Here is a 13955-nt window from a genome sequence, read left to right on the forward strand (position 1 = left end):
TTTATAATCACCATTACCCCACTTTTATGTAAATAAAAAAGGGGAATTAAATATACCAAAATGTTAATGGTCTGTATCTCTGAAATTGATATGATTTAAATGTTATTCTTTGCACTTTTCTATATTTTCTAACTAGTATGGACACATACGACTCATATGAGTACTTTTTCTAAACATTTGTCCCGGCAAAAGTTCTTTCTTGACTCCACAAATTCTCCTTTCTCTCTATAGCCTCCCCAAAGCCCGCTTACTTTCCTGACCCAGAAAAGCAAGCGTTCAGAGAATTCTATCCATTGGAAAAGTCATACTGGTTCTAGACACTGAGAAGAGGGGAGAGCAGGGTTAGAAGGGGGTCTGAATGAGGAAATTTAACAACTTTCCAAATCTTCTTAGGTCAGCCCTTCGGTGTGAGATTCCAGACTTCATTCAGAGTGTTCTGCATCCCAAACACACCCATTATTGATCGACATGGAAACACATTTTAAAGTCCAAAAACATGGTTTGTGCACCATCCAGAAGCTCAAGAGTGGAAAGAATTTTAGAGACCATCTTAGTTCACTAGTTCTCAATTCTGGTGTGCGTTGGGGTCGCCTGGAGAGCTTGAAAAAATATGAATGCCCAGGTCCTACCCTCAGAGCTTCTGATTTTACTGGTCTGGGGTGTGGCCTAGGCATCTGGGTTTCCTCTTTATAGCTCCCGGGTGATTTGACTATAGAATGCCATAGTCACTGCCCCTCTTACCCAAACGGCCCTGCAGCCCCACTGATGTGTGATCCCCTAGTTCAGGTTGCATGACCAGCATTAGCCAGCTCCATCACTGGCTTCCAGAATCTGATCAGGTATTTGGCTGCAGGCAGAACAGCTACCCGACCATAATGAACTGCGAAGGTGGGCAGCCAGATTCTATAACTGTGCAAGAGGAGGAGGACCAGTTTCAGTGGACAGGTCCAATCCTGACCACATAGGTAATAGCTCCCTTTCATGGCCAAACAGATGCAAAGTAATTTACTTGGCCAAAAGCTCTCAGCTCCTGAGTGGTTGGGTCGAGATTCTCATTCTAAACCCTCAGCCTTTCCACTGTACTACAGCATAAAACATCGAACGCAGTTTTTAAAATAATTCTTGGATTTCAGAGTAATTTTAGATCTATAGAACATTGGCAGAGCTAGCACAAAGAATTCCTGTACAATCCTTGCCCAGCTTCCCCGAATGTTAACATCTTACCTAGCCAGGGTGCCTCTGCCCAAACTAAGACATCGACATTGCTACCTTATCGTGATAACTACGGACTTTATTCAGATTTCACCACTTTTTTTTTTTTTAAAGATTTTATTTATTTGAGAGAGAGAGAATGAGAGACAGAGAGCATGAGAGGCAGGAGGGTCAGAGGGAGAAGCAGACCCCCCGCTGAGCAGGGAGCCCGATGCGGGACTCGATCCCGGGACTCCAGGATCATGACCTGAACCGAAGGCAGTCGCTTAACCAACTGAGCCACCCAGGCGCCCCAGATTTCACCAGTTTCTCCACGAATGTCCTTTTGTCTGTTCCAGGATCCCACGCTGAGCACTAATACATTCAACAAGACCCAGGAAATGTCACAGGATAATTAGTTAATCAAATGCAGACAGTAAAAAGAGCATCCTCTCTAGCTGAGAGAGGTCTCGGCATGTATCTCAGAACCGGTGGGGTCCCCGATGTGCCTGGAGGGATGTGTCTTTGTTCCACAGCGGACAGGGGTAGGACAGGCATTCCAGCTCTCAGAAATGGCCGACAGGGCTCCGTGTGCTAACTGCCTGAGGAGTTTGCAGCTCACGTTGGACACAGGGTAGACGGCTCCAACCACGGACTCTGGGACCAGAGAGGACCGAGAGGTCGAGCGTTTCTGTGCCTGAGAGGAGAGACTTCCCCGCGCCCTGAAGTCACACTGCGTGCACTGCACTCTGGCAGGAGTGCAAAGCCTCCAGATCCGGGCTTATTTCTGAAAGTTATTTCTCAAGTCAAAGGAACGAAAGTAACAAATATTCAGACTTGCTGCTTCTGAGGTGTCTCTTTTCTTTGCCTCTCCAGGGGCCCCTGTGGCCTGGAGGCTGCATGAGGCTGGTGAGCCGGCGCCTGGCAGCCTCAGGGCCCTCCCAGCTCTGGCCTTCTCTACTTGCAGTCAAATGCTGTACCCCTGAGCTATACCCCCTGGCCTTCTCTACTTGGGAAGGCACTGATCTTTGAGCTGGACTCTGCACCTAAGGCAGGCTAGGACCAACATATTAGCATTCCAACTATATTTAACGTGCAATACATTCCAGATTTAGCTCTTCAGCTAGGATAGAATTTTCCTCTTCCCCTGCCCTCACTGTTCCTGCCTCAGAGCCAAGTCTAGGGTGAGGCAAGACAGGTGCCTACGGCGCACAATTGAAGGAGGCCCTTGCACTACTTGAGAATGAACACTGCCCTCAGTGTTGTCCCTGGGGGCCCTTTGCTTGCCTCACCCCAGCCACAGCCTAGTTACCTCCTCCCCATCCACCACTCCACCCCCTGTGGTGTCACCAAGATGATTTAGCACCTACAGAATAAACGGGGCCGACAAACCCCCCACAATTCGAGCCTTCCTCGTTACAACTGATACAGTTTTCAATGTCCCAACCTCCAGCTTTGCAAAAGGACTAAATAAATAGGAACGGTCCACCTGGGGCAGCCCGCTGGTGTGGGCTCCCGTTCAGCAGCCGCCGCGTGGGGACAGCAAATGGGACCCGGGACACAGCCACTTGCTGGGCAGTCCTGGGCCAGGCACCCTCTGCTCTAGCTCACCTATGGAACCTGTACCTGAGGAGTCTGGGGTTTAGAAAGAAAAGAGATTCTGGAACTTCTAAGACTTCTGACTTAGAAATATAAAGTTGGTGAGGAGAAAGAAATGGGAGAGCTGGCGAATGGTCCAGAGAGATCTGCTTGGCAGAAAAGAGCAGAACTTTCCCGAGGGCTGTTTATAACTCTGGCTCACTGGACACACTGGACATCCACACAGGGCTAACAGCTCAGAACTGCCTCCAAACACCTCAGTCCTAATGTTCTCAAATGAAAAATAAAGGAATTTTAATTAGCGAATGGTTCTCAACCCTGACTGCATATGAGCATCACAAGGGGGCTTTAAAAACACAGGTGCCTGAGCCCCCCCTGGGAGGTACTGTCTGACTAGTCAGGCTCAGCCCCGAGTGCCTTTTAAAACCGCCAGGCGGTTCAAACGTGTGGCCCCGCTTGAGAACCTCTGTGACAGGTGAGCTCTAACTCCACCTCTGACATTCTATGATCCTGAGAAATAAGAGGTATCTGTTTTTTTGGAAATTGGAAAGAACCAATTCAGCAGTTCCCATTAAAATGACCACAAGTTTTGACCAAAAAAAAGGTTAAGCTTTTCTAATGAAGTCTCTGACTCCTGAGAGAAGGAAGTCGAGGGAAAGACAACCATGATAACAGGGTGAATGAGTACATTTCCAAGCAGAAACAGCTCCAGGGGGCTCACAGCCACAGTGGCAGCTGAAAAGTCACAATTAAGTGGCTTCACGTGTTCAGAAGCCAGTGGGCCCAGCCCCAGGGATGGCCACGTTGCCCTAATGATTATGCAATGACCCGGCTGCCCCCAAAGTGGGTGCAAGGCCACGAGTCATCAGCGGGCAACCTCAGCTCCGCCTCCCGGTGGGACACCAATGCCAATTAAAGCAGAGGTCACCTGGGTCTGACAAGGATGGTGGCCAGCCTGGGCTTCACTGAGGGCTAAGTGCCCAAGGATGCTGCTGTGCAGTAGCCACTGGGGACTGAGTTCACCAGTCACACGCTAGAGCTCAGTGATTGAAAGGTCCACGGAAGACTGGGCAAACGTGGATTTCAGGTCCAAAGTCCCAGGGCAGAAGTCCCTCTGGTACCTCACAGGAGCTTCCCAGGACAGCTGCCCAGTGTATTACAACAGGGCTCTTATCCAGAGCAGAGTTTTTTTATTCTCTTTCTGCCTTTTTTTTTTTTTTTTAACTCTCTTCTGGACTGTCCACGTGGACTGTGGATGCTGAGTGCCCTGAACACGGCGTGATGCTTTGGAACATACCACCAGCTCTTAAAACATCACCAAGAAACTTTCTGGTAGTCTGGTAGTGGAGGTTCTTGACCCCAGCTGCATGCTGGATTTGACTGGTCTGGAGTGGGGTCTGGGTATCAGTATCGTTCTCAGTCTCCCCAGGTGATTCTGACGTGTAACCAACGGTGAGAAGCACGGGACTAAGTCATGCTTTGGCTCAGGTGAGGAGGTGGTGGGATGGATTGGAGGGGGTCATGGCAAGGGTCTCAGGGGAGTCATGGGGAGCTGGAAGAAGACCAAGACATAGAGAGCTGGCAAGTTTTCAGATATCACCCACTGATGCCTTCTAGAGCTCATGCTTTTCACTCACCCATTACCAACAGTGGCTGGGGGCCAGGGGTATCAAGATGTCTAAGACCCAGGTGCTACCCTCAGGCAGCACACAGTCTAGTAGCGGAGACAGACACATAAATTGTGTCTCAGAAGTTGCACAGGGACTGTCTATGTACTCAATTACTAGGCCCCGGAGGGCACCCCAATCTGAGGGTAAGGGGTAGGCTCATGCCATTGCCAAGCATGTAGGGAAGAGGCAAAAGCTAGAATATTCAGTGAGATCTTGGAAGGAGGCCCTCGAACAGGGGAGAGGCAGGAACTTTGTAGCCTTCCTGGCCTTGCCCTTCAGAGCCTGTATCCCAAGAAGCCTGGGAAGTAGGTACATTCATGGCTAGCTTATTGGACAGTCTGGGAGGCACCATTCATGTTGTGTTTTATGAAAACACTGCCTGCTATGCTCTGGGAAAATAGAGGTGTCTAGATGCCAGGCAGAGGGTTCTCTATTTTCCCAGAGCCTTCAGTGGGGTAGGATTAAGGACAGGTCTGTGACCAACCTTTGAGCTGGCATGGTACCCAGACACCAGCATCTCCTGGGGCCAGGGTAGATGCAGCATCCCCCAGAACTCAGGGGGAGTCACTGCCCAATGAGCAGTGGCCCAGAGCAACAAAGTCCCATGCCTGAGACCTCACCCAAAGATCCACTGACAAAGACTAGATGGGAGAGGACCCAGAAAGGGGACTTGAGGGCCTGCCACCATCCTGGTGGAGATGAACAGCCAGTCGGATTTGACTTTCAGTATTAAGGTGACCTCATTTGTACACACAACCGAGGGTGAAGTGTGAAGATTAGTTGGGGACACTCAAGTGACACGTGAGATAATAAAGGACTGTGTACGGGCAAGGTGAAACCTAGAGGAGAGTGGTCTCCCTGGGCAAAGGATCAGGAGAATCAGGGAAAGCCTCTCAGTGGCACCCTCTGAGTTGTCTTTTTTTTTTTTTAAGATTTATTTATTTATTTGAGAGAGAGAGAGAAAGAGAGTGGGGGGAGGGGCAGAGAGAGAAGGGAGAGAGAATCCCAAGCAGACTCCATGCTGAGTGCAGAGCCAGACGCGGGGCTCGATTCCATGACCCTGAGATCACAACCTGAGCCGAAATGAAGAGGCTTAACTGACTTCACCACCCAAGAGCCCTGCCCTCTGAGTTGGGTCATAATGGATGAGTGGACCTCAGCCAATTGGACTGAGAAGCAATCCAGATAAGGGACAGCATGCACACAGGCGTATGCGGCAAGAGCCTTCTGTGATCTGGGTACCACCTAGGGTTGGGAGCAGAGACCTGAAGCTAAGAGGCAGGTAGGGCTAAATCAGGATGTAAGCTAAGCGTACACCAGCTTAAAAGTGTGGACTTTGTCTTGTAGTGGATGAGGATCCCCAAATAATTCTAATCAAGCTCATGGTGTCATCTGATGGGTGGAGAGATGGGCCCAGTAGTCAGTCGGGTGGCACTGTTGCAAGTAGGGGAAAGACTTTGAGGAGATCCAGTGATGTTCCTTGCTACCTGTGCCACGTCTGGCTTTTGGAGGAAAGAGAGTGGGTTTCTGTTGAAGCATTGAAGAGCCACTGTGTCTCTATGGCTGTCAGAGGAATTGGCCATGTCTCTGTTGTGTTCTCCACTGTTCCCAACCATAAAACAAAGGGTGTCTTTCAATTTCCAGGCATTGCAAAAACCTTGCCTTCCTTCCCTCTGATTTGAGTTATAAAAAAAACTATCTTGATAGTCAAGGGTAAAACAAAAGGAGCTGGGCTTTGAACTTCAGGGGTCTGCTTCCCACAGAGGAAGTGAGGACTCACTGAGCGAGATCCTCACCCACCTCCCACTAGCTCACTTTGACCTTCCCTTGATGGTCAACCCCATTTCTCTAGACCCCCAGGTGATTCCCATCACTGTTTGAGTCAACCTGCTGCCTCCTTCCCCACAAGAAAGCAGCACAGAGCCCCTGGGTTTGTTGGTTCAACAACCATTTCTGTACTTTATTTGCTCACAGCAAGAAAAAAAAACACAGAACACAAACAACTCTTTGACTGCGAGAAGACACAGACACGCAGACATCATGCTTGTTAAAGTGAGTGTCACAGAGAGGCATTATTTTATTCAACTGGCTTGATTAGTGAGTGCCAGACAGCTATTAGAACAAAAATCATGCTTTTAGGCAACTGTGTCTATTTATGTCATGGTGAGCCTTTGCAGAGAGCCCAGATAATGCTTGTTATCTTCACCCACACTAGCCAAATGTTTGGGTAAATAAAGATGTTGTATGAAATTCCCCGTCACTTTAACACAAATTGACAGAATGGAACACTATTCTGTTGTGCTCCATTTCATGGCTGGGTGGCTTCCAAGGCCAAGTAAAGGGAAGGAGAGGGTTTCCTGGGGCTAAGGATCCTGCTTAACCTGCCTCCTCTGTGCAGACACACCAGGTCCTCCCCTAAGACCATGGTTCACTGTATATCAGGTCACCTAATCCTTGAGTGGTTGTTAGAATTGTCTGTCTATAACCAGTGTTTTAATCTAAATAGACTTACACACACAAGTCAGAGACCCATAAAAGGGAGTCGGACACACTGGTCCCACTGCTAGCCACCTACTTAGATTGCCTGCCTTTGTTTTCTATCTGGCTCTGACCCCTTGCTCAATTTTGGTATCTAGCCAAAGGCCAAAGACACTTCAGGCTTTGTGCCTTGTTCTTGGGCCCCTGGAGAACATGATCTAATTTTTTCCTTGCTTTTGACTATAAGCACTGGGCATGCACTAACCTCGAAGCTCCCCTGTGACCACACCCCAGCAGGTGAGCACAGGTGAGCCCCTCCACTGAGCAGGTTCTAGTTTCCCACATGGAGGGTTGGACAACAATGGAAGATGAGTCAGCTGTGACTACAGAAAGAGCACTTACTGGACCTTTCCTAGAATCCCATCTTGTTCAGATATCCAACTATAACACAGAGAACCAGAAGTAGCCAGTCAGGCTATATAGACTAAGAAGCCACACTAAGGCAGATCCACTGTTTGAAAAGCAGCTGCAGACATGGTATAAACATGTGCTCTTGCTAAGGGAGACCACGTGCACCTGTTTGTGCCCTTACGTGTAGCTGCCTACGCTGACTTTCATTTTGCAGCTTCATCCACTGGAAGGAGGCCTTCCACCTGCTCCCTTCTAGTCTGCCATCCTAAATCTTCAGAAGGAGCTCATTGATCCACTCTGTAATGTGGCTGCCTCCCCCGCCACCCTTTGATGCAGGTGAGGGCATGGCATGGCATGGCATGGCAAGACATGGCAGCCCCCAAAGAAGGAAACTCCCATAATTAATCAGACTAAGTAGGGGTTATCACCCTGTCTTGTTCCTGAGCCCTACCAACCCCAACCCCATTTAACAAAACAAGAATTCTCCTGTTGCATCCCAGCTATGTCAAAAGATAAAGGCTGCAGTCTGTCTTAGATAAGCCACTTGTGGAATCCTTACCAATTATTGCCTTGTAATACAGAGGATCCCTTTTCTATCACTGTATAATGGAGAAAAACAAATGAGCTTCCCAGTCCGCAGAGTTCCTGTGTCTTAGACAAAGACCTTGTTCTGTATTCTGAATGAGGCCGATCCTCAACAAAAGGCAATATGATGGAGAAGTTAAGCTCATAGTTTCTGGAGTTAATTAAGGGCTGAATTCAAACGCCTGCTCCAACACTGATAGCCATGTGACATGCAGCCTCAGTTTTACCATCTATAAATGAAGATAGTTGATAACAACCTCCTGGTGTTGGTATGACGATGCTTGGAGATAATGCATGAAGAGCACCTAGCATGGAACACAGAAGGCTTTTCATGGTGCTGGATAGACTTGGTCTTCAGTGATGTCCCTTTGTAATGTCTTCCCATTCCCCACTGCTGCCTAAGCCTGGGGCATCCAGGGCTCTGTAACCAGGCTTGCTCCCCAACTCTTCCTCTTCCATATGATTTCCCAAGGGGACTTTATGAAATATACACCCCCATATGAATTTAAAATCCTTCACGGATCATTAAAACAGTCAAGACAAAGTTGAACTCTTTATCATGGGCCCCCAAGCCCACTCTCTGTTTGGATCCCGCCTACCTCTCCCACCTCAACTTGTCTATGCCAAGCTCTCACTATGCTAGAACATTTGCAATTGCTCGGATATGCCATGCTCTTTCACTACAATGCATGTCTGCACAAGCTGTCCCCTCTGCCCGCCATATCTTTCCCCTGGCTACCTCCAACTAGCCTAGCTAACTAGTTTCCAAGATTTGTATGATCAGGAGATTCCTGGAGACTCTTGCCAACCCCACCCCCATTCTGTATTAGATATGCTTCACCTGGCTCTATTCAAGTCCTTATCACACTGTATTTACTTATTTGTCTTTGCTATTAAATTCTGAGTTTCTTGAGGGCAAGAGTGCATTTCTGGAACCAAGCACAGAGCTTGGCATGAATGAGACATTCAATAAAGTTCGACTGCCTGAAATGTCGACTTATTTTTGAAACTATGTGTACTGGAAGGGATGATGAAACACACAGTCCTTTCCTCCATGTAACTAAGTGAACCAGTTGGGCATATAACCTATGACCTTGGCCATAACAATTCCATTGTCACTTCAGCTGCTCCACCAGAAAGAGAATCCAGCATTGTGTATACCAGATTTTAAAGTTGGAAACCTACTTACAAAGTCCCCGTTTCTTGTGATTTTGGCCAAAACGCTCAAATTTGTTTTCCTTGCCTACAAACAGAGTTTATAAAACCTAGCTGTAGAGAATAAATGAGACAATGCCTATAAAAGTAAAAGGTACCATTAAAATTCTTTCTATATGGAATTGTTATGGTTACTTTCAGAAAATGGAGAATATCCCAATTTCTAAGCCACAGTTAGTCCTTGTCCCCTAAATATCAAGTCATTTTCTGGTACCAGAAAATGCTAATCATCATCTGTGTTTTTCTCATGTTTGTATTACATCTCAAATAGAGACTGGGGCATACATTTTACACCCCTCATGACTGTCCGGTGGTACAGAATTCACTGGAGCCTAACTACAATGCAGCACAGTCCTTAGAAGCCATGCTGTGGGACCAGGGCACAGAAAAACTCCTATAGTGAGCTTTTCCCAGCACAGCCAGCAAAAAAAACAACCCTCAGATAAGATATAATCTGTCCTAACACAGATTTCTCCGCTTTCATAGGTCAGCCTCTAGTGAGATGAGTAATAAAACAAAAAAAGCTGAAATTAACTGTGGGAATAAGGGTTGCATTATTCATCTGTAAGGATTATGTATTGGGTTTTAACAATACATATATGAAGCACTGCTAAACTTCTCCCTGCTTATAATTATTAACAAGTTTGCAGAGGGACTCATGGTAATTATCATCTGGGAATACCACTCAGGGTCCAAATCTCAGAAGGTGCAACTGATTTCTTAGGTCAGGTGACGTGGAGCAAGAATGTCAAAGTGTGCAGTATATAAAGTAATTAATAAGGTAACCATGAGCAATAAGGCCATAAATTCACCTAAGAGATCTGAATGACCCAGCCCAGGAAGGGAGGACCTGCAGCCTGACCAGGATGTGCACATTTCTACCCTTTGCTGTTACTGATGTGCAATGTGTGGTCAGCAGCCCCTCGGTAACCAGCACATGGAACCCAGGGCGTGAACCTGAGGCAGAGGAGAAGTCAGAAAGCCTTTGTTTGTTGCACAGACATTGAAGCAACACTCACTGAACACCTGGCCCAGCAGCAGGTCTGTTAAGATAAGTTCCTGGCCTTAAGGAGTCGTAGATTGGCAACAACACGATAAGGGTAGTTCCAAGTGTGCATGGAGTCCCAGGAGAGCCCAGAGAAAGAAGCAGCTCATTCTTTCTGGGAACACTAGAAAGGATATCTATGAGGATGTGACTTTGAAGCGGAAGTCTTGAGAAGCTCTTCTGGCCAAGAAGTGAGGAGAGGGCATTCCCGGTGAAAGAGAAAAGCGGATGTGTTGAATCCCTGCTCACCAGGAGCCAAAATGGGCCCCTCTGGGGCCTGGGCCAGACAAGCTGGCCATAAACCTCACAGTCAAGCTCAACAAGGAGAGGGGAGAGGCAGAAAGGAGTGCGGGCCAAGACCTGTAGAGAGCCAGGAGGCCATCGCCGACCAAGCCCAGGTCAGCTGACAACAGAGTCAGAGGGTCAGAAGCTGATAGAACAGAGGGAGAGCAGAGAGGGAGAAGAGACCCAGGCTCCTGCAGCCACTTGGTGGGTTGGTCTGGTTTAAAAGTGAAGGACTAGAACAGACAAGTTTCCGGGCACAGAGGTGGGTGTTTAGGGAACAGTGAGTATTCAGCAGAACAGAAACATGAGTTCCTGGAGAAGTGAAGAGGCAGGAGCACAACCCAAAAAGTGGGGCAGAGCCGATCATGACAGGCCTTTCCTGTTAGCTGAGGAATATGGCTCCATTTTGTAGCCCTTGGGAAAACATGGTATCTTAAGCTAGGGAGTGAGATAGAATTATATTTTAGAAAGATCACTCTAGCAGCCCTACGGAAGACAAACCAGAGCAGCCTCTGTTGGAGCGTAGTAAATGCCCTGCCTGTCTCAGAACTTATTTAAAACAAATAAGCATCGGGACGCCTGGGTGGCTCAGATGGTTAAGCGTCTGCCTTCGGCTCAGGTCACAATCCCAGGGTCCTGGGATCGAGTCCCGCATCGGGCTCCTTGCTAGGCGGGAAGCCTGCTTCTCCCTCTGCCGCTGCCTCTCTCTATCTCTCTCTCTGACTCTCATGAATAAATAAAACAAACAAACAAACAAATTAAAACAAAAACCAAATAAGCATCATTTTAGCTGTGTTCTAGAGCTACATTCGAATTCAATGGAAACACCTAGGAATCTGCATTTTTATCTTTCCCTGGTATTTTGGGGGGCACACAACAGTCTACAGCTGTTGCCTGGGCAAGACAAGACAGGGTCTGTACCAAAAAGGAGACTAGTAAAGAAACATGCAAGCGAAGACCCTGTCACACAAAGGGGGTGCACAGTAAGTCTGGGACAGATGAATGAATGAATAGGACAGAAGCAGGTTTTGGAGACTGAAGGGATGAAGAGAGATCAACTCTAAAGTATAAGGAAGAACCATACGACACACAGTGGCTACCCTCCACGGTGAAATAAATATTGCATTTGGGGGAAAAAATTTCATAAGAGCATACTCAACCTCTGTGAATTATTTTCGTAGAATAAAGGCAGACCAAGCTCCACGATACTTAATCCAGTGGTTCTCATCTTGGCTGCATATTAGAGTCACCTGGGGAACTCTTCAAAGTTCTAGGAACCTGGAGCTCACCCCTAGACCAATCACATCCAAATCTTGGAAGGACAGGGTCAGTCCTGGCATCGGTACATTTCCAAAGCTCCCCAAAGGATTTTAATGCACAAGCAGGGTTAGGAATTGATCATCCTTAAAAGTGGCAGACAACTGGGAAAGGAAAAGTGGTTTTATTCCCTCTCCCTAAGCATCATGGAGAATTCAAAATAGTCAAAATGGGAAAACTTAGCGATCTGGGGGGCTACGGACCCAAGGCTGATTTCACGGTATGTAACCCAAGAGATCCAGTTTAATATCCTTGAAAGGCAGTGTGTTTTCCTCTGCACCCAAAGTGCCACGCTTTCAAGAAAGCCCTGTCTTTCCGTTATCCCTATATGGAAACCGGGACACAACAGATGGCTGGAGAATGGATTGTGTCTGCTCAAGTTAGAGCTGCTTTTATTTGCAAGACATCAAATTCGTATCGACTGCGGGGACAGGCTGACATGATTTACTTCTAAGAAAATGGAGGCATCGTGGGCTCTGTCTTTGCTCATTACCATAAGACAGAGTCTCATCTGTGACCAGGATACACTGGATTGCCGATGGTAGAAACTGTACGCAGGGACCACAAGAGGCTGCTCCTGTTCTCAGGGACTAACTGTTGGAGAATCTCCACATCTCCCAGCAGAGAAGCCCGAATTTCAGAGCAGTGAACTTCCCCACCCAGAGTCCCGCTCCTCCAGAGCACTCAGCTAAGTACCAGGGAAACAGCATTTATGTTTATTTTTCACCATTAATTATATATTCCTACATGTACTCTCAAAAATGCAGCATGAGATTTTGACAAGAAAATGCAAAGGGCATAGCGCCTTCATTCTTGAAAGAGATCATCTCCAGAGACATGAAAGCAGCCCCAGCCCATGGCTCCCAAGATCCCTCTCCAGCTCAGCAGCCTGAAATGGGCAGGGAGCCCGCCCGCTGCCTCCTGAGGCTGGTGACAGCGCAAAAGGGAGGGCAGAAGGACATGTGGCGGTGGGAAGAACAGGAAAGCCTGAGCGATCGGTGGCTCTTCCCCCCTACCTGTCAGGAAAAGAGCAGACCCAAGCCAGGTGCCCACTACCCACCCGAACCCGGGAATGCCTCGTGATGTTTCAAACAGGGTCAGTCCTGTGGAATGGGTCTTAGGAACAAACCCTCCACTTCTGAATTCCCAATTTGCAGATGAGAAAACGAGGCCAGAGAAATCACTGACTTGCCCAAGATCGCAGGATGACTCAGTGGTGGTTTCGGCTTCAGGGCTCCTGATTCTCAGGTTCCTCCTCTTGGCCTCGCCAGATCTCAAGCTTGGCTCCACAGGAGAATTACCTAGGGAGCTTTAAAGAAAAAAAATGACCAACCTTACCCCCCAGAGATCCTGGTTGTGGGATGGGGTGGGGCCTGGACGTAGTTCCCCAGGTGACGGGCAGTATGCCCAAGAGAGAGGGCCCCTTCACGCTGGTGTAACTTGACTCAGCCATCTGTTGCGATTTGCTCCAGGTTGAGCCCAGCCCTGTGCTTGGGGCCTGAGCCGGGAATATGCAGCAGACTCGGTTCCTGCCCTAAAGCTGCTCAGCATCTGGCAGAAGAGCCTACTGTAAGGTGCTCTTCCAGCAGCAGAGTTGATAAGAGTGATAATAGAAATAGAAATAAGTGATAGCAGTGATTAACTCTGTCTGGGAAGCTCGAGGGAGGCAGTGTTTGAGTCCACCGTAGAGGATGAATAGGAGTTTGCTGAGAGGACAAGAGGCAGAAGGGTTTTCCAGGGGGAGGGAAGAGCATGTGCAAAGTCCTGAAGGCATGAAGTGACATGGCACATTCATAGCTTGGTGTATCCAAAGCAGGGTGCAAGGTGGGAGCAGCGGATACAGAGCTAGGGAGGCAGGCAGAGCTGGATCCCAAAGGGCCTTATGATACAAGTCATTCTAAGGGTTGGGGATTATCCTGAAACGAGGGTGAACCACTGAACTAGGTCATGCAGAAGGACGATAAAGTACAACTTGCATTTTAGGAAAGGAACCCAAACAGTGCTGTGGATGGTGAATGGGAAGGGAAAGATGCCTGAGGCAGAATGACCAGTGGACAGGGAAGGCAGAGAGATGACAAGGGTCTAGGGAGTGGCAACAAGCACTGAGAGCAGAGGACAGATAAGCCCCAGATGCTGACCTCTGCCCTGAGTCACTGCTT

This window comes from Mirounga leonina, unplaced genomic scaffold, assembly GCF_011800145.1.
Source record: "Mirounga leonina isolate KUSES-001 unplaced genomic scaffold, KU_Mleo_1.0 Mir_125, whole genome shotgun sequence".
NCBI lineage: Eukaryota > Metazoa > Chordata > Mammalia > Carnivora > Phocidae > Mirounga > Mirounga leonina.